Genomic DNA, 22,703 nt, shown 5'->3' with positions numbered 1-22,703 from the left:
AAAGCAAAGGGCCAGAGAAGAAATACTGTGAAGCTTAATTTATATAGGAAGACTTTATGAGATAAAAGACAAAATTAAATTGAATTTCTTTATATATGACTATTCATCTATCTCCCCTGCCCTAATCCACCCACTTTCAACATTCATTGCCAGATTGCAGGTCTTCCATGAACAAAAATTCACTCTTAAACCTTAAAATCACAGGAAAGCCTTTTTACTGTTTATAAGGGATAAGAAAAGAAAACTTCCCTGTTTTCATGAATGAATAGAACAAGGTTGAAACAGTGCATTAACGCAATTCTTGGCAGGGAAGAAATTGAGAGGTATAGCTAACAGCTGTGAAACTAGAGTAAGCACAAAGATGGGGAAGATTGCCAAATGGACTGGACAAACTCATTTAGACTTTGCAAGAAAATGCCAATGGTTATTTCTTAGAGTAAATGTAAACTTGCTTAAAATTCATTGGAGATGAAATAATAGAAGGGTAGGAAAATCATAAATAATATGCCCAGGGTGGCTAGAGAAAATGTCAAAGTGTAGATAATGATTCTACTACAAATTAATGTGGGCTGTCATTCTTTGTTTTCCAGCAGGTCTTTCACTAATATCAATGTCAATCTCCACAGGGCTAAGTCCATTTCCCTCAAGCCCTGTAGTTCCCCTTCCTTACTACCCCTGTCTACCTAACACATCCACTCTTATTTGAATTTGTTGTGAAAGAACAGAAATTATATGCTGTTACCTTCTTCAGCTTTCCTCTACTCTACCTCACACTTTCTCTGCATCTTCATCCACCTTCAACTTCTTCCCTCCTTTCTGCCTCAGCAGAAGGTTTCCTTCATGTCACTGAGGGAGTTAAGGCTCACTCTTCCATGTGAGTCCTTGTTACCTCCCTTCAAGGTGCCTCCATATTCATTAGCAAGTTCCTCATTTCAAAACAGTTCCTTCTTCTGTCATTTCATTCCTTTCATCCTATTGAAGCATCTTGAAGAGTATTCCATATCTAGTAACCCTACTTCCTTTATATCATTCACTTTACAATTCCTATATATTAGGTTATGGCCCAAGGAATTCCGACATACCAATGGCAACCAAAACCAACAAATTCATAACTAAGATTTGAAGGTTGTATAGTTCCCTACTAAAATATAGAGACTAACTTAGCTCAAGATAAGTTGATGTTTGGCTGTTTACAATAGCAACCATTAATCTATCTATCTATCTATCCATCCACACACACAACCATATATATACATATATATATATATGCAACTATGTATGTGTGTGTATATATATATATATAGAAATATACACACACACAACTGTAAACTACATTATAGTTTTAAAAATAGTTAAGAATCTTCATATACATTTTCTGATTTAACCCCATTTAGGAGTCCAGATGAAAATCACTTCTTGCTTAGTTTGAATTTCAGTTCAGCTTTGACATCTGAATCAGTCTGAAGAATGTTAGCCTTAAACTGGAAAAGTCTTAATTGCCTTTGTAAAAACTGAGTCAGTCCTGACAGAATAAACCCTCAACTCTCTAGCAACTGGTAATTGGAAACCAGAAGTACTCTCCACACTGAGTTAAGAACTATTCCTAAAAATTCTATTCCCAAAGATTGGAGATAAGACAGATTAGGGGAAAGGTGGTTAGGAGGTGTGTGTTTTGTTTTTGTTTGTTGTATGGAGTCAGACCAACTGATATTTCACATTTAAATACCAAAAACTTTGGACCTATTTTTCTTTGATAAGTCGTAAACTTCCTTCCCACCAAAGCTAGAATGACATGATGATGGCAAACATATTTTTGTTCTGGTAACACTGAAAACCAGAAAGAAAAGAATATATGGCACTTTTTGGAGCAGATGGCAGTGCTTTAAAAACTTTTTGAGTTTTTTCTTTGCTTTTTTCAAACTAATTTAATGTAACCAATTAAAATTACTAAAATCAGATGGTGTAATGACAGTGAGCACTATAGCACCTAGTGGACTGATTGGATAGATATGTTGAGTGATACTAATGGTAGATGCCATTACTTAAGACTGGATAAAGAAAATTTACAGAGGATTCAAATGTTTAAGTCACATCATCCTGACTGATCTTATTTTGGCCACTATACAATGTGTCTGTACTTATTTATCTCATAAAGATGTCCATTAATGTTGACGTGCTGCATGATTTTTTTTAACTTTTTATTTTGAGCTAATTGTAGGTTTACAGAAAAGTTACAAAAATAGTAGAGTATTTCCATATAACCCTTACCCATCTTTCTTTAATGTTAATATCTTACACAATCATGGCACAATTATCAAAACCAGGAAGTTAACATTGGTACAATGCCATTAATTAAACTGTAGACCTCATTCAAATTTCACCAGTTTTTCCATTAACGTCCTTTTTGTGGTCCAATATTCAATCCAGGATCCCACATATCATTAAATTGTTAATTGTTATAGTTATTTTCTCCTTAGTCTCCTCCAAATTGTGACAGTTCTTCCTTCTCTTTCATCATGACCTTGACAATTTTGAAGAACATTGATCAGTTATTTTATAAATGCCCCTCAATTTGTTTTTGTCTGACGTTTTCTCATGATTAGATTGAGGTTAGCATTTATGGCAAGAATGCCACAGCATGATATGCTCTTCTTATTATTTCATATCAAAGGGTTCATAATGTCAGTATGTCCCATTACTAGTAATGTTAACCTCGACCACTTGGTTACAGTGGTGTCTGTTGGGTTTCTCCACTATACAGTTGCCATCATTACCTTTATATTTAATAAATATCTTGGGAGACCAAGATTTTTAAGAGCAGAGTAGGGCAAGATTGTTCTGGGCAACTTTGAAGGGTAGGAAAACTAGTAATATGACTTTGAACACAGACAAATTTGTTAGGGAGGAAGAGGTACTTTCCACTACACTTTGTTGCTAATTAATTTATTCAGGAAAAAAGAAAACTTACATATTCAACTCCTATTTAAGGAGATGGTAATTTATTTTGGTTCTACAGCTATACATTTCAGATATGGCATCAGAAGCACTTAGAAGTCCTTGGGGTTAGCGGTTTAGATTGTTTCTATTTCTTCCTCATTATTCTTGAATGATCTCTTTCCCTGTGTGTGTAGGGAAAGAAAGACTTTACAAAAAACCATCAATGTTTATTTTGAGATCATGGATAAATCTGATCTTAATTAATTATAAGAATACTAGTCATATTGACCAAATAATAAAATTCTTCTGTAAAAATAGTGGAATGGCATGATTCCTCCAAGTTCCACTTTCCAAGTTAACCCCAAGTGTCATTGATGTCCTATTCTTTAACCTTTCCAGCTAATTTGTTTATTCCTTTGTTTGTTCATTCATCAATTTTTCATTTACTCATGCATTCACTCTATTGGCTGAGCGCAAATTGAGTAAAAGGCACTGCGCTGAATGATTCAGGAGATACAGAAAGGAGTAAGAGACTATGTCTGCCCATGGGAAATTTATTATTTACTATTCTATGAACATAAAGAGCTATCATATGCTTTTATGTTACAACTATTGGGGATTCTGTTTCTCATGTGTATGCAGAACCCCAAAAGGGAAAAAGTTCCATCCTTCCATCTATTCTTCAAATTCCTTGCAACAAAAGTGATGACATATTCTTTCATGGAAATGAGTCTTTAAGACTAAAAATAAAGGAACTGCATAAGAGGACAAAATAGATGACTAGGAGATCCCCTCCTTTGCTGTTTTCCCAATGTTGTTAGGGTCTCAGCAGACACAATTTGAGATACCATTAGAACAATCAGAGAGATTCTGTCTCCTACACCATGAGCTCCTTGAAGGAAGGGAGCATGTCATCAGCAGCACTGTATGTATCCTTAGCATTTGGCACCAGGCCTGGCCTGCAGGGAGGGTTCAAGAAAGGTCCCATGAATGGGCAGCTTCAAACTTTTGTAAACTTCTGGGGGACTCTTACATATGCATACTGTGGATCCAGTTTTTACAAATATTATTTGCAATTGAATAATATGCTTTCTGAAGCCCCAAGCTGTGTGAATATGAGTAGATTGCTCTGGAATTTCCAGAACAATGCATTTTCATATAATGGGACTCAAGCCAAGTGAAGTGTAATTCAAACCTCAAGTCATATAACTTGATCCCTGTTGACCAAGGACAAACATTTTTGACCCATTAAACTAGGTTAATGACATAACATTTTAGGCACAGCTATATATCTTGTGTTTACTCTTTTACAGAATTCATTGTTTTTCTAATTCTTTCCTCAATGTCTGTATTTCCTGACAGAATGAGAGCTTCCTGAGGACATAGATCTACAGAGTTGTTTTATTTATAGTCATCCCTGGCACATGCCACCTAGCACATAAGAAACATTTAATAAATAACTGTTGCATAAATGAACAAACAAAAGATACAAAATACAAATACGGTACATATAGCAAGAAAGGTGTAGTTAGAGGATAATGGATAAGTAGCGAAAGGGGAAGTTATATTCAGTCAGGAAGTCTATCGAGGAGGTGCACTTCAACTGAGTCTAGAAGGATGAGAAGGATTTAAAGCTCTGAAGATGAAAGTGCAGAAAAGGAGTGATGGCAGCCATGCAAGGAAAGCCTTTCAAGTGAAGGAGCAACAGTAGCAGAAATGAAGTTTGGTTACTTGGGCAGGAAAGTAGGGAATGTGAAAGTGAGCAGGCAGAAATAGGATTGGAAAGGAAGTAAACCAACAGATATATGTGTGAGGGATTGAGAACTAAAATAATAAAAAATATGATTATGAAAATATGTATGATTGTCATCATAATTCAAGTACAGGATGATTCTTATTACTTTATATTATTATTTATTGTCAAATTTTGAAAGCTTCAGTGTGTGGTTCCATTCAGAAAATGTATAGTAGGTTCTTTTAGAGAGAAGTATAACTGAGTCATGATACATTTTACTGTAAAATAAAGCCAATTTAGGGGCACCTGGGAGGCTCAGTCAGTTAATGTGCCAACTCTTGATTTCAGTTCAGGTCATGATCTCAGGGTCCCAGGATCAAGCCCCACATCGGGCTAGGTGCCAGGCACAGAGTCTGCTTGTCCCTCTCCCTCTGCTCCTCCCCCAGGTCTCTCTCTCTCTTTCTCTCAAATAAAATAATAAAATCTTAAAAAAACAATTTTATCATTTTACTTGCTTTAAGTATGATGGAAAACCCAGAGCAAGATAGTTAATGGTGAATACAAGGTTGTTATACTTGTTTGAAATAACTATTTCTGACTTGACCTCATAAGATCACTTCCTTGATATGACTATGCACTAATGTCTCAAAGGTTAAAAGTAGTTTGAGATGCTTTCTAGCTTATCTCTGACTAGTGTCTCAAATATGACAGCATGGGGGTCATTTTCCTCTTCTTAGGCTCTACAGAAAAAGATCCTATTTGACAAATCTTAACAAGTTATTGGGTTTTTAAAAAAATACCTAAATACCTCTTTCTATGCTTTATGTTAAATTTTTAATTGATATATAATTGACATATAACATTGTGTAAGTTTAAGGTGTATAACATGTTGGTTTGATACATTTATGTATTGTAATATGATTACCACTGTGTAGTTGGGGCTGGGAGGTGAGGGAATTACAGAGATGTTGGCCAAGAGTACAAACTTCCAGTTAGAAGATGAATAAATTCTAGAGATGAAATGCAGAGCATTGTGATTATAGTTAAATTTCTTCCTTCACTTCTTCAGGAAGATGGAGAGTCCTCATTTCAAAACCACCAACAGTGTTGTTTTCCACCTACATGTTGACCCTGTACTCAATTACCCAACATACCATCAAATAACTTTCCAAATTTTTTAAAGATTTTATTTATTTATTTGACAGAGAGAGACACAGAGAAAGAGGGAACACAAGCAGAGGGAGTGGGAGAGGGAGAAGCAGGCTTCCTGCGGAGCAGGGAGCCCAATGTGGGGCTCGATCCCAGGACCCTAGGATCATGACCTGAGCCAAAGGCAGATGCTTAACAACTGAGCCACTCAGGTGCCCCACCTTCCAGTTTTAAATAGCCTTTTAATTCAAAAGACTCCTGGAGAGAATCAATATGGCTTTCTGTTTTCATCTCTACTTGCTTCACCTCAAAAATGTGTAGAGAAGTATAAACTTTGTATAGATTCCCATCACAGCATGTAGAGTTTAATACCCACCCACTACCCACCCGAAAAGGTGAATAGCCATACAAGGAAATGGAATGTGCCACTTAGCACCACTCTATGAGCAGTTTAAAATGACAGCTTTGCAGAACATATGTGAGCTCAGAATAAAGACCCTTGGTAAATGCATGCAATATGCTTTGTACACTAATAAAATTCATCATAGTCTCTTGGAATGCAACAATTATTCATGCTCCCCGCATTCTTTTTTTTTTTTTTTTTGAAGGAGAACAAACAGAAATACTTCTTTATAGCAACATGTTGGGATGAAGGCAAGTGGGATGTGATTTTTCTCAGGTGTGTAGTTCAGCGAGAGAAAGCAGCCTGACTATGAAGGTCGGCAGCAGTATTGCTTTTTTTCTGTCAAAGCACTGGAATTAAGTGAAATGGATTTGAAATAGAAGAACATATTGTACTGTACTTCTTATGGAAGAAAACATATCCCTATAACACTTTGTACAAGCTAACATTAGACATGGTAATTAAATTCAGTGGTTGTTCCAAGATTAATAGATGCTTTACTTCAAGTACTTTGCTAGCAGAACAGAATCAGATGGAAGCAAAATGAGAGAAAAATGAATCTTCTCTTTTTCATTTCATTGAGCTACAGGAAAGCACTTTGCAGATAACCGTTCACAAAGACCCAATACACAGTCTCATGAGGTGGTTCCCTTTCCTTCTGATGCATGTAATTCACAAGTACATTGACTGTAAAGAAATATCCTTTGACCACCAGCGAAGTTCTATCTAGGCCTTTGTCAGGATATGTCATCATGCATATTAATTGTCAACATAATTTAAATTTGATTTTGAAATTCTCAGTTCGTGTCAATGAAGGTGATAGTCCATAGGTTATCTTGACTATGAATTGACTTTTTCTTTTCAAAGAAAATACCGTGTGTTTAAGTCAAATCAACTTAAGTTTTACTTACTTGTGAAAAAGCACCAAAATTGAGCCTCACTTTTTACTGGTTTGAGTGGGCTTGCTTTTCCTAGATCTTTTTTTCTAGTGAAGATATTCTCTAATCATTCATAATGGGACAAGATAACATATATACATCCTGATGGAATGTACTGAGAAAGGCACAACATTACTTTTGTGGTATTCCTATCAAAACCACATAATCAGAATGTAATCATTAGAAAAATCCAAATGGAGGGTCTTTAATAATTCTTTAAAAATGTCAATGTCATGGGCGCCTGGGTGGCTCAGTTGGTTAAGCGACTGCCTTCGGCTCAGGTCATGATCCTGGAGTCCCGGGATCGAGTCCCACATCGGGCTCCCTGCTCGGCGGGGAGTCTGCTTCTCCCTCTGACCCTCTTCCCTCTCAAGCTCTCTATCTCCCATTCTCTCTCTCTCAAATAAATAAATAAAATCTTTAAAAAAAATGTCAATGTCATAAAAGACAAAGAAAGGCTATAGAACTGTTTCAGATTAAAGGAGACTAAAGCAATATGACAATTAAATGTAATATGAAATCCTGAACAGGATCTTACATGTTAAAAGAATGATTATAAAGGGTTTTATTCAACTGGCAAAATTGAAATATGGATTATAGATTAAATAATAGTATTGTATCAATGTTAAATTTCCTGATTTTTATAATGTGATTTTTAAGAGAATATCCTTGTTCTTGGATTCTTTTTTTTTAAATTTTTTATTGTTATGTTAATCACCATACATTACATCATTAGTTTTTGATGTAGTGTTCCATGATTCATTGTTTGTGTATAACACCCAGTGCTCCATGCAGAATGTCCCCTCTTTAATACCCATCACCAGGCTAAACCATCCCCCCACCCCCTCCCCTCTAGAACCTTCAGTTTGTTTTTCAGAGTCCATCGTCTCTCATGGTTCGTCTCCCCCTCCGACTTACTCCCCTTCATTCTTCCCCTCCTGCTATCTTCTTCTTTTTCTTTTTTCTTAACATATGTTGCATTATTTGTTTCAGAAGTACAGATCTGTGATTCAACAGCGTTACACAATTCACAGCGCTCACCATAGCACATACCCTCCCCAGTGTCTATCACCCAGTCACCCCATCCCTCCCACCCCCCACCACTCCAGCAACCCTCAGTTTGTTTCCTGAGATTAAGAATTCCTCATATCAGTGAGGTCATATGATACATGTCTTTCTCTGATTGACTTATTTCGCTCAGCATAACACCCTCCAGTTCCATCCATGTCGTCGCAAATGGCACGATCTCATTCCTTTTGATGGCTGCATAATGAGAATATCCTTGTTCTTGGGAAATACACATTTATATATCTAGGAATAAAGGGGCATAATTTCTGAAACTCTTTTTTTTTAATTTTTTAAATTTTATTGTTATGTTAGTCACTATACAAAACGTCATTAGTTTTTGATGTGGTGATCCATGATCCATTGTTTTCGTATGACATCCAGTGCTCCATGCAGTACGTGCCCTCCTTAATACCCACCACCAGGCTAACCCATCCCCCCTCCCCCCTCCCCTCTAAAACCCTGTTTGTTTCTCAGAGTCCATAGTCTCTCATGGTTCATCGCTCCCTCCGATTCCCCCCCTTCATTTTTCCCTTCCTTCTCCTAATGTCTTCCATGCTGTTCCTTATGTTCCACAAATAAGTGAAACCATATGATAATTGACTTTCTCTGCTTGACTTATTTCACTTAGCATAATCTCCTCTAGTCCCATCCATGTGGATGTAAAAGTTGGGTATTCATCCTTTCTGATGGCTGAGTAATATTCCATTGTATATATGGACCACATCTTCTTTATCCATTCATCTGTTGAAGAGCATCTCAGCTCTTTCCACAGTTTGGCTATTGTGGACATTGCTGCTATGAACATTGGGGTGCATATGGCCCTTCTTTTTACTACATCTGTGTCTTTGGGGTAAATACCCAGGAGTGCAATTGCTGGATCATACGGTAGCTCTATTTTTAATTTTTTGAGGCACCTCCACACTGTTTTCCGAAGTGGCTGTACAAACTTGCATTTCCACCAACAGTGTAAGAGGGTTCCCCTTTCTCCACAACCTCTCCAACACTTGTTGTTTCTTTCCCTGTCCATTTTTGCCATGCTAACTGGTGTAAGGTGGTACCTCAATGTGGTTTTGATTTGAATTTCCCTGATGGCTAATGATGATGAACATATTTTCATGTGTCTGCTAGCCATTTGTATGTCTTCTTCAGAGAAGTGTCTTTTCATGTCTTCTGCCCAATTTTTGACTTGATTATTTGTTTTTTGGGTGTTGAGTTTGAGAAGTTCTTTAGAGATCTTGGATACCAGCCCTTTATCTATAGTGTCATTTGCAAATATCTTCTTCCATTCCGTGGGTTGCCTCTTTGTTTTGTTGACTGTTTCCTTTGCTGTGCAAAAGCTTTTTATCTTGACAAAGTCCCAAAAGTTCATTTTTGCTTTTGTTTCACTAGCTTTTGGAGATGTATCTTGAAAGAAGTTGCTGTGGCCAATGTCAAAGCGGTTATTGCCTATGTTCTCCTCTAGGATTTTGATGGGTTCCTGTCTCACATTGAGGTCTTCCAACCATTTTGAGTTTATCTTTGTGTATGGTGTTAGAGAATGGTCCAGTTTCATTCTTCTGCATGTGGCTGTCCCGTTTTCCCAGCACCATTTATTGAAGAGACTGTCTTTTTTCCATTGCATATTTTTTCCTGCTTTGTCAAAGATTATTTGACCATAGAGTTTAGGGTCCATATCTGGGTTCTCTATTGGTCTTGGTTCCATTGGTCTATGTGTCTGTTTTTGTGCCAGTACCATGCTCTCTTGGTGATCACAGCTTTGTAATATAGCTTGAAATTGGGCAACGTGATGCTCCCAGCTTTGTTTTTCTTTTTCAACATTTCCTTGGTGATTTGGGGTCTTTTCTGATTCCATACAAATTTTAGGATTGTTTGTTCCAGCACTTTGAAAAATGTCATTGGAATTTTGATTGGGATGCCATTGAAGGTATAGATTGCTCTGGGTAGCATAGACATTTTAACAATGTTTATTCTTCCGATCCATGAGCGTGGAATATTTTTCCATCTTTTTGTGTCTTCTTCGATTTCTTTCACGAGTGTTCTGTAGTTCCTAGAGTACAGATTCTTTACCTCTTTGGTTAGGTTTATTCCAAGGTATCTTATGGTTTTTGGTGCTATTGTAAATGGAATCATTTCTCTAATTTCTCTTTCTACAGTTGCATTGTTAGTGTATAAGAAAGCAACTGATTTCTGTGCATTGATTTTGTATCCTGCCACATTACTGAATTGCTGTATGAGTTCTAGGAATTTGGGGGTGGAGTCTTTTGGGTTGTCCACATAAAGTATCATGTCATCTGCGAAAAGAGAGAGTTTGACTTCTTCTTGGCCAATTTGAATACCTTTTTTTGTTGTTGTTGTTGTCTGATTGCTGTTGCTAGGACTTCTAGTACTATGTTGAACAATAGCAGCAAGAGTGGACATCCTTGACGTGTTCCTCATCTTAAGGGAAAGGCTCTCAGCTTTTCCCCATTGAGGATGATATTCACTGTGGGTTTTTCATAGATGGATTTTATGAACTTGACGAACGTTCCCTCTATTCCTATACCCTGAAGAGTTTTAATCAGGAAAGGATGTTGTATTTTGTCAAATGCTTTTTCTGCATCAATTGAGAGGACCATATGGTTCTTCTCCCTCCTTTTATTAATGTGTTCTATCACATTGATTGATTTGCAAATGTTGAACGACCCTTGCATCCCGGAGATAAATCCCACTTGGTCGTGGTGGATGATCCTTTTAATGTATTGTTGGATCCTATTAGCTAGGATTTTGTTGAGAATTTTGGAATCCAAATTCATCAGGGATATTGGTCTAAAATTCTCCTTTTTGATGGGGTCTTTGCCTGGTTTGGGGATTAAGGTAATGCTGGCCTCATAGAGTGAGTTACAAAGTTTTCCTTCTGTTTCTATTTTTTGAAACAGCTTCAGTAGAATAGGTATTATTTCTTCTTTGAATGTTTAGTAGAATTCCCCAGGGAATCCATCAGGCCTTGGACTCTTGTTTTTTGGGAGGTTTTTGATCACTGCTTCAATCTCATTACTGGTTTTGGCCTATTCAGTTGTCAATTTCTTCCTGTTTCAGTCTTGGCAGCTTATAAGTTTCCAGGAATGCATCCATTTCATCCAGATTGCTCAGTTTATTGGCATATAGTTGTTGATAATAATTTCTAAGAATTGTTTCTATTTCCTTGGTGTTAGTTGTGATCTCTCCCCTTTCATTCATAATTTTATTAATTTGGGTCCTTTCTCTTTTCTTTTGGATAACTCTGGCCAGTGGTTTATTGATCTTATTAATTCTTTCAAAGAGCCAGCTTATAATTTTGTTGATCAGCTCTAGTGTATTTCTGGTTTCTAATTCATTGATCTCTGCTCTAATCTTAATTATTTCTCTTCTAATGTGTGGCTTTGGCATCATTTGTTGCTTTTTCTCTAGTTCTTTAAGGTGTAGAGTTAGTTGGTGAATTCGGGCTTTTTATATTTTTTTGAGTGAGGCTTGGATAGCTATGTATTTCCCCCTTAGGACCACCTTTGCAGTATCCCATAGGTTTTGGACCAATGTGTTTTTGTTCTCATTGGTTTCCATGAATTGTTTAAGTTGTTCTTTGATTTCTTGCTTGACCCAAACATTCTTGAGCAGAGTGGTCTTTAGCTTCCAAGTGTTTGAATTTCTGCCAAACTTTTTCTTGTGATTGAGTTCCAGTTTTAAAGCATTGTGGTCTGAGAATATGCAGGGAATAATCTCAATCTTTTGGTATCGGTTGAGACCTGATTTATGACCCAGTATGTGGTCTATTCTGGAGAAAGTTCCATGTGCGCTCGAGAAGAATGAGTATTCTGTTGTTTTAGGGTGGAATGTTCTGTATATATCTATGAGGTCCATCTGGTCCAGTGTGTCATTCAAAGCTCTTGTTTCTTTGTTGATTTTCTGCTTAGATGATCTGTCTATTGCTGAGAGTGGAGTATTGAGGTCTCCTACAATTAATGTATTGTTATCAATATGACTCTTCATTTTGGTTAACAGTTGGCTTATGTAGATGGCTGCTCCCATGTTGGGGGCATAGATATTTACAATTGTTAGATCTTCTTGTTAGATAGGCCTTTTAAGAATGATATAGTGTCCTTCTGTGTCTCTAACTACAGTTTTTAGTTTAAAATCTAATTTGTCTGATATAAGAATTGCTACCCCAGCTTTCTTTTGAAGTCTGCTGACATGGAAGATGGATCTCCATCCCTTCACTTTCAGTCCAGATGTATATTTAGGTTCAAAATGAGTCTGTTGTAGACAGCATATGGATGGGTCCTGTCTTTTTATCCAATCTGCAACCCTGTGCCATTTTATGGGAGCATTTAGGCCATTCACGTTGAGAGTGATTATTGAAAGATATGAATTAATTGTCATCATGTTGCCTGTGAAGATGTTTTTATAGATTGTCCCTGTAAATTTCTGTTGTGTGTCACTCTTGGGGTCTTTTTCCTTTTATAGAACCCCCCTTAATATTTCTTGCAGGGCCGGCTTAGTGGTCACATATTCTTTCAGTTTCTGCCAGTCTTGGAAGCTCTGCATCTCTCCATCCATTCTAAATGACAGCCTTGCCGGATAAAGTATTCTTGGCTGCATGTTCTTCTCGTTTAGTACGCTGAATATGTCTTGCTAGCCCTTTCTGGCTTGCCAGGTCTCTGTGGATAGGTCTGACATTATTCTGATGTTCCTCCCTCTGTATGTAAGGAATCTCTTCCCCCAACTGCCCTTAAGATGGTTTCCTTGGTTCTAAGATTTGTGAGTTTTACTATTACATGCCGAGTTGTTGGCCTGTTTTCCTTGATCCTGGGAGGGTCCTCTCTGCCTCTAGGACACGAATGTTTGGTTCATTCCCCAGATTAGGGAAGTTCTCAGCTACGATTTGCTCAAATATATCTTCTAGTCCTCTCTCTCTCTCTCTCTCTACTCCCTCCAGGATTCCAATAATTCTGACATTTGAATGCTTCATGCTGTCACTTATTTCTCTGATTCTATTTTCATGGATTCTGAGTTGTTTTTCCCTGGCCTCCTCTTTTCCCTTTTTATCTATTAAATTGTCTTCAAGGTCACTAATTCGTTCTTCTGCCTCACTTACCCTAGCTGTTAGATTATCTAGATTAGATTGGATCTCAATGATAGCATTTTTAAGTTCTGCCAATTCAGCTTTCATTTCTGCCCTTAGAGACTCTATGTTGCCATTAATTGATTTTTAGCTGTTGTCTTCACAATTGCTAGCCTGAATTCCATCTCCAACATCTTGGTTATATGTATCCATTTGTAAATCTGTGGCATAAGTCATAATCTCTGAGTCTCCTATTTTGGGGGTTCCTCCTCCTAGTCATTCTGTTGGTGGGTGGTTGAAGGAATGTATAGAGTCCAAATTACTGACCAGAACCCAAGCAAGATGCACCTGTTTATAGGGACCTTAGGGTTGCTGGCCTCTTGTTCTCCCAGCCTGTCTTCTGGGAGAGGGGCCTGCCACGTTGTTATTCAGGCAACCCTATTTGGGCAGAGTTGCCCTGCCCCCCTGTAGCAGGGGATGGCCTCAGTGGGAACCAGTTTTTGGGTTTTTTTTTTCTCTGGCGGCTTTCCTTGGTGGTTTTCTATGTCTCTTCTGAGAGTCAGAGCAGAAGAGACCATTTCTAACCCTCTGCCTCAGTGCAGAGAGATCGCAGTCTGTTCTTCAGTGAGCTCTCCAGGCTACACTATCTCCATTTCTGTCTGTGCTGCTATAAACTGCAGCGTCCTGGGTTGTACACCCCTTCACAGTGCTCCCAGTCCTGCCTCCAGGTCAGGGCACGTCTCTGCCCTTTGTGCTTCTATTTTATTTTTTATTTATTTTTTAAAAAGATTTTATTTATTTTTCAACAGAGAGAGAGAGAGACAGTGAGAGAGGGAACACAAGCAGGGGGAATGGGAGAGGGAGAAGCAGGGTTCCCGCTGAGCAGGGAGCCTGATGCGGGACTCGATCCCAGGACCCTGGGATCATGACCTGAGCCGAAGGCAGACGCTTAATGACTGAACCACCCAAGCGCCCTCCCCTTTGTGCTTCTAATACCACCAGCTGCTCCCAGTTCACACGTGCGACCCTGCTGCTCTGGGTTTCATTCTGGGGGGGCTGCCCTAAAGTCCTTTCCCCGCCAATACCAGTCTGCGAGCCTCTGCCCTGTCCCCAGCGCTGGAGGCTATCGCTCACTGGCAGTGTAGGATCCCCACGGCCAGGCTCCCTCCCACTGCCGTTTATCCTCCGATATCTGCCTGTGGAATCACGGCTCCTCACTTCATACCTCAAAACCAACCACCTGTGATATTCTGTTTGTAGAGATCCAGATCTTCTTACATCTCAGGCTGATTTTGTGGGTGCTCAGAGTGGTCTGGTAGATATCCAGCTCAATTATGGGACCAGTTGGAATAGGGTCCCCTACTCCTCTGCCATCTTTTCCCCCTCCTGAAACTAACTCTTAAATGATTCAGAAAAAAATGTATCAATATCTGTCTGTCTATCCAGAGACAAAGTGATAAAACAAATGGGAAAGAATATCAACAACCAGTAAATCTAGATAAAAGGCACATGAAAAATTTTCATACTATTTATGCAACTCTTATGTAAGTTTGAAATTATTTCCAAATAAAAAGTTTAAAAATTTCTTTAAAAATATATTCTCTGTACTTGCCATTAATCATGAGTTGTTTCAGAAGCCTTTCTTCCCTGGCTTTCATCTAATATGCAGTGAAATTATTAGTAATGACACAAAAATTCTTAATGGTGTCAAAGAACTATAAAAAAAATGACCTAAATTTAAATTATGTAAAACTCACTTAAAATCTGTTGGATTTGAAGTAGGAGTCATTGGTGTCAACTTCAGATCCATTGCCTGAACGTGAGTTTTACACAGAGACCAGATTTATATACTTATTCAATGGATATTACAAATATTCTTTACCATTGTTGTGTGAGAATTTCCTACTTGGTTCTGCAGCTTAATTCACCATATCTCATTTCATCTAAGCATCATGTTTTTATTTTTTTCATTTTTAAAAAAGATTTTATTTATTTCATTGACAGAGAGAGACACAACAAGAGAGGGAACACAAGCAGGGGGAGGGGGAGAGGGAGAAGCAGGCTTCCCGTGGAGCAGGGAGCCTGATGCGGGGTTCCATCCCAGGAGCCTGTGATCATGACCTGAGCCAAAGGCAGACGCTTAATGACTGAGCCACCCAGGTGCCCCTAAGTATCATGTTTTTAAAGGACTTTTAGTTTGATTATTTTTAAATGACATAATTTGAGACAATTGCTATTCTTAAGGAAATTCGTAGGTGTAAGTATGATCCCAGTGTTTTGGGGAGGCATTATTGACATGTAGTGGGAGGAGGTCAAAAATGAGAGACAATGAGTGGGACAAACCTAATCCATGAAAAATCTTACTTTCTGCACTATCTTCAATTGTCCCACTGGACATTTATGATGGTAAAAACCTGTTAATAATTATCAAACATAGAGCATAATTCCATTTTTTAAATTAAAAAATTATTTTGCACAATTTTAATAATCACTATATTTTCCAGGAATGTAAATGTTACTTCCATATACACTGAAGAAAGACTGAATTCATTTTGTTTGGAATTTTACTGGAAACTGTTTACTAATCTGGAAAATCATACCACTAATGGCAGTGCCATTCATATTTGAGTGGCCAACACAACCCACCTGAATCAGTCCATATTATGTACCTATCCCCATTATGGAGATTCCAGAAGTATACATGAATATAATTATTTACCTTTTATTTCAAAATTTTAAAAAATTAAAGTTTCAACAATACTCAGTTACATATTATCTTATTTATTTTTTCACTTGAAAGTTACCTGATTTGGCTCTTGGCTTTTATTATTATTCTTATTATTTTTATTATTGACTTTACTTTTTAGAGCAGCTTTAGGTTCACAGCAAAATTGAGCAGAAAGCACAGAGCATTCTTACCTACCTCCTCCTCTGGACAGCTTTGCTCAGTGTCAACATCTTGCACCAGAATGGTACATTCATTATAATCAATGAACCTACATTGACACACCATTATCACCCTAAATCCTTGGTTTTTATTATGATTCATGGTGATGTACATTGTTCTATGGGTTCTGACAAATGAATAATTACCTGTATCCACCATTACAGGATCATAAAGAACAGTTTTACTGCCCTAAAAACCCTGTTTTCCACCTATTTCTCCCTCTCTGTTCCATAACCCCCAGCAACCACTGATCTTTTTACTGTCTCCATGGTTTTGCCTTTTCCAGAATGTCATATACTTGGAATCAGAATGCTGACTAATATATACTGTATGTAGCCTTTTCAGATAGGCATCTTTCACTTAATAATATGCATCTAAAGTTTATTATTTCTTTTAAATCCAAATTTATTTATTATAAGTACTATTAAGCATATGACTCTTTCTTTGGTGATTGTACCCAAACACTTACATTGGAAATATATTTTATATTAAAAATTACTTTCCTTTCATTTTTTCTTTATATCACAGGATATTATGTAGATTTTTAAAAAATTGCCCACAGCAGGCAAGGAGACCCTATGCAGATGACTGGCCTGAAGAGTGAAGCAGCCAAAACACAACAGCAGAGTGCATGCAGGACATACCAGAGACACTCCCTTTGGCACCAGGCTGTGGGTACTACATGACCTCTTCTTCATAAGGCCATTACTTTCAGGAACAGGAGATATAACTGACTTTTCTAAGAAAAAGAAAAATGCAGAGACTTAGACAAAATGCCAAGAGGGAGGAAATTTATCCCAAATGAAAGAACAAGATAAGATCACAGCCAGAGATCTAAGTGAAACAGATATAAGTAATATGTCTGATGGAGAATTTAAAGCAAGTGTCCTATGCTCACTGGGCTTGAGAAAAGAATAGAAGACATCAGTGAGACCCTTAAAACAGAGATGAAAGAGTTAAAAAAGAATCAATTAGAGATGAAGAGTGCAATAAACAAGATTGGAAACAGGCTTGCTGCAATGAATAGCAGGCTAGAAAAAGCAGAGGAATGAATCAGTGACCTAGAAGGTAAAATAATGGACACTAATGAAGCTGAACAAAAAAGAGAAAGAAGAATTATGCAACATTAGAATAGACTTAGGGAACTTAGTGACTATATCAAACATAATAACATTCATATTATAGGAGTCCCATAAGAAGAAGAGAGGAAAAATGGGGCAGAAAACTTATTTCAAGAAATAATAACAGAAAACTTCCCTAATCTGAGGAAGGAAACAGACATCCAGATCCAGGAGGCACAGAGAAAACCCATCAAAATCAACAAAAGCAGGCCAACATCAAGACATATGGTAATTAAATTTGCAAAAAATAGTGATGAAAAAAATCTTAAAAGCAGCAAGACAAAAGAAGTCCTTAACTTACAAGAGAAAATCCATAAGGCTAGCCAGAGGTTTCTCAACAGAAACTTGGCAAGCCAGAAGAGAATGGCATGATATAGTCAAAGTGCTGAAGGGGAAAAATCTGTAGCCAAGAACACTCTATCCAGCAAGGCTATCATTCAGAATAGAAGGAGAAATAAAGAGTTTCCCAGACAAACAAAAACTAAAGGAGTCTGTGACCAGCAAAACTACCCTGCAAGAAATATTAAAGGGGACTCTTTGAGTGCAAAGGAGAGACCAAAAGTGACAAAGACAAGAAAGGATCAGAGAAAATCTCCAGAAACAATAACAAAACAAGTAATAAAATGGCAATAAATACATATCTATCAATAATTACTTTGAATGTAAAAGGACTAAATGCTCCAATCAAAAGACATAGGGTGTTAGAATGGAGAAATAAAAACCAAGACTCATGTATACACTGCCTCCAAGAGACTCATTTTAGACCTAAAGACACCTGCAGATTGAAAGTGAGGAGGTGGAGTAACATTTATCACACAAATGGATGTCAAAAGAAAGCTAGTGTAGCAATACTTTTATTGGACAAACTAGACTTTTTTGCTCTTGTATTTTTTTAAATTTTTTATTTATTCATTTGAGACAGAGAGACAGAGATAGAGATAGAGATAGATAGATTAGATAGATAGATAGATAGATAGATAGATAGATAGATAGATAGATAGATAGAGATAATGAGCAGGGGGGAGAGGCAGGGAGAGAGGGAGAGGCAGACTCCCCTCTGAGCCGGGAGCCCGACATGGGACTCGATCCTAGGACCCTGGGATCATGACCTGAGCCAAAGGCAGACGCTTGACTGAGCCACCCAGGTGCCCCTCTTGTATTGTTTTTATCCTGCTTTGGTATCAGGGTAGTACTGGCCACATGGAATGATTTTGAATGTGTACCCTCTATTCCATTATTTGTAAGATTGTGATAAAGATTGTCATTAGTTTTTTTTTTTTAATATTTGGTAGAATTCACCAGTGAATCCATGTGGTCTTGGGTTTTTCTGTGCTGGGAGATTTTTGATTCCTGATTCAACTTTCATTCTTGTTATTGGTCTAAGATTTCCTATTTCTTGGATTCAAGACTCATGATTCAACTTTGGTAACTGGTGCTTTTTTAGGACTTATCTTGTTTTTTTTTCCCCTAAGTTATCTGATTTGTTACTATATAATTATTTATAGTAACCTGTTATCATATTGTGTATTTCTGTGGTTGTCTATTGAATTGTTTTCCATTTCTCATTTTGGTTTTTGAGTCTTCTCTCTTATTCCTTTTAGTTAATATAGTTAAAGAGTGCCGATTTTATTTATTTATTTATTTTTTGAATAATGGGTCATTATTTTCAATGTTATGTTATTGCTTATTCTGGGCTCTATTTCATTTATTTATTTATTTTTATTTCTTATTTTCTTCCTCTACTAAGTTCAGCAAAGTTTCTTCTATTTCTAGTTCCTTATGGTGTAATGTTGTTTATTTGAGCTTTTTTTCTTAATACAAACATTTATAGCATAAATTTTACTCTAAAATCTGCTTTTGCTTCATCCCATAGGTTTTGGAATATTGTGTTTTCTTTCTCTTTTGTTTTGAAACATATTTTTATTTGCTGTTTGATTTTTTATTTGGCCCATTGCTTGTGCACTAGTGTGTTGCTGAATACTTACATATTAAATATTTAATATTTTCATTGTAGATACCAGGTTTGTTTTATTGTTGATCTCTAGTTTTGTACCATTCTGGTTGGAAAATATGCTTGATACAATTTGAATCTTCTTAAATTTGTAATATTTGTTATGTCTCTTTTTATGTGATTTAACCAGGGGATTCTTCAGTGTGTACTTGAAGAAAACGTGTGTTCTTTTTCTTGAATGGAATGTTATCTATCTATCTATCTATCTATCTATCTATCTATCTATATTAGAATCATGTATTCTGAAGTATGCTTCAAGTAAAAAAATGTTCTCTTTGAAAAAAATAACTTTAACTGAGGGTACTCATTGAAAATAAAGCATATCAGAGGAGAGATGGGTGGGGGAAGAGTGAAATAGGTGAAAGGGATTAAGAGTACACTTATCAGGATGAGCACTGAGTAATGATATATAGAATTGTTGACTCACCATATTGTATACCTGAAACTAATATAACACTGTATGTTACCTATTCTGTAATTAAAATAAAATACTTAATAGAAAATTTAAAAAATTACATGTGAAGATAGATTATATTACCCTTGAATTTCATCTCAGTATAGCACAGGGGATGATATAAAGTATTTCTTTTCCCTTTTAAAATTTAACTTATTTTTAAATATTTATTTGAAAAAAAATCCAGCTTTATTGGGATATAATTGACAACCATTCTATATATTTAGGTTGCAAAATGTGATTTACTTTAAGTTATACAATGTGATGTAGAATCTAAAAAAGTTGAAATCATAGAACAAAAGATTAGAGCAGTGGTTGACAGGGGCTAGGGGTGGGAGAAATGAGGAGGTACAAATTTTTAGTTATGAGAAAATTTGGGGGATCTAATGTATGCCATGGTGATTATAGTTAGTAATACTATAGTGTATAGTTAAAATTGCTAAGAGAGTAGATCATAAATGTTCTCACCACACACACAAAAATGGTAACTATGTGAGGGGATGGATGTGTTAATTAACTTGATTGTGATAATCATTCATAATGTATACATATATTAAGCCATCATATTATAAAATATTTCTTTAAAAATGTAGTGGAGGGGTTCCTAAAAAGTTTAAAATTTGAATTACTATATGACCCAGGAATTCCTCTCCTGAGTATATACCCAAAAGAATTGAAAGCAGAGTCTCAAAGAGATAGTTGTACACCCAAGTTCATAGGATCATTATTCACAATAGCCAAGAGGTGGAAGAAACCCAAATGTCCATTAACAGATGGATGAATGAACAAAATGTGATATATTCATAGGATGGAATATCATTCAGCTTTATAAAGGAAGGAAAGTCTCACATATGCTATAATATGGATAAAACTTGAGGACATTAAACAAAATGAAATTATCTAGTCACAAAAAGACAAATAGTATATTATTCCACTTCTATAGGTACCTAGAGTAGTGAAATTCATAGAGACAGAAAGTAGAATAATGGTTGCCAGGAAGTGGAGGGAGAAGGAATGGGGAGTTAAGGTATAATGGGTATAGAGTTTTGGCTTTGCAAGATGAAAAGAGTTCTGAAACAAGACAAGGATGTCCACTCTCACCACTTTTATTCAACATAGTACTGGAAGTATTAGCCACAGCAGTCAGACAAGAAAAAGAAATAAAAGGAATCCACTTTGGTAAGGAAGAAGTAAAACTGTCACTATTTGCAGATGACATGATACTATTTATAGAAAACCCTAAAAACTCCATGAAAAGCTATTAGAACCAATGAATGAATTCAGTAAAATTGTAGGATATAAAATTAATATATAGGAATCTGTTTTGTTTCTATACACTAATAATGAACTAGTTGAAAGAGAAATTAAGAAAATAATCCCATTTATATTTGCATCAAAAAGAATAAAGTACCTAAGAATAAATTTAACCAAGGAGGTGAAAGACCTGTACTCTGAAAATTATAAAATATTGATGAAAGAAATTGAATATGACACAAACAAATGGAAAGATATACTATGCTCAGGCTGCCTGGATGACTCAGTCATTAAGTGTCTGCATTCGGCTCAGCTCATGATCCTGGGGTCCTGGGATGGAGGCCTGTGTGTAGCTTCCTCCCTACTCAGTGGGGAGCCTGCTTCTCCCTCTCCCTCTGCCCCTACACCCCACTCATGCTCTCTTTCGTTATCTCTCTCTATCTCTCAAATAAATAAATAAAATCTTTTTTAAAACGAAAGATATACTGTGCTCATGTACTGGAAGAATTAATATTGTTAAAATGTTCATACTACTCAAAGCAATCTACAGATTCAATGAAATAGCTATCAAAATACCAATACTATTTTTCAAATAACTGGAAGAAATAATCCAAAAATTGGTATGGAACCACAAAAGACCCTGAAGAGCCAAAGCAATCTTGAGAAAGAAGAACAAAGCTGGAGGTATTAAGATTGCAGATTTCAAGAAATACTACAAAGCTGTAGTAATCAAAACAATATGGTGCTGGCACGAAAATAGATACATAGATCAACAGAATAAAAAGAGAGTAGAATAGAGAATTAGAATAGAATAGAAAGCCCAGAAATAAACCCACCATTATATGGTTAATTAATCTTTGACAAAGGAGGAAAGAATATACAATGGGGAAAAGACAGACTCTTCAATAAATGGTGTTGGGAAAACTGGACAGCTACATGCAAAAATATGAAACTGGACCATTTTCTTAAGCCATACACAAAAATAAAGTCAAGATTTATTAAATGGCTAAATGTAAGAAGAGAACCCATAAAACTAAAGGAAAACATAGGCAGTAAGCTCTTGGACTTAGCAATGTTATTTTGAACCTGTCCTCTCAGGCAAGGACAACAAAAGTAAGAATAAACATATGAGACTACATCGAATTAAAAAGCTCTTGCACAGCAAAAGAAACCATCAATGAAACAAAAAGGCAACCTATTGAATGGGAGAAGATATCTGCAAATGATATATCCAGTAAGGGATTAATATCCAAGATACATAAAGGACTCATAAAACACAACCCCCCAAAAACAATCTGATTAAAAATGGTCAGAAGATCTAGATAGACATTTTTCCAAAGAAGACATGCTGATGTCCAAAAGACACATGAAAAAATGTTCAACATCACTAATCATCGGGGAAATGCAAATCAGAACCAAAATAAGATATCACTTCTCACCTGTCAGAATGGCTAGTATGACAAGAAATAACAAGTTTTTGCAAAGATGTAGAGAAAAGGGAACCCTTATACACTGGATAGCCAAGATATGGAAGCAACCCAAGTGTTGCCAAGATATGGAAGCAACCCAAGTGTTGTTCATCAATAGATGAATGGATAAAGAAGATATTACA

This window comes from Callorhinus ursinus, unplaced genomic scaffold (genome assembly GCF_003265705.2).
Source record: "Callorhinus ursinus isolate GAN/ISIS: 27379988/994484 unplaced genomic scaffold, GSC_fseal_2.0 scaffold16, whole genome shotgun sequence".
Classification (NCBI taxonomy): domain Eukaryota; kingdom Metazoa; phylum Chordata; class Mammalia; order Carnivora; family Otariidae; genus Callorhinus; species Callorhinus ursinus.
Note: the sequence above shows the minus strand (reverse complement) of the source record.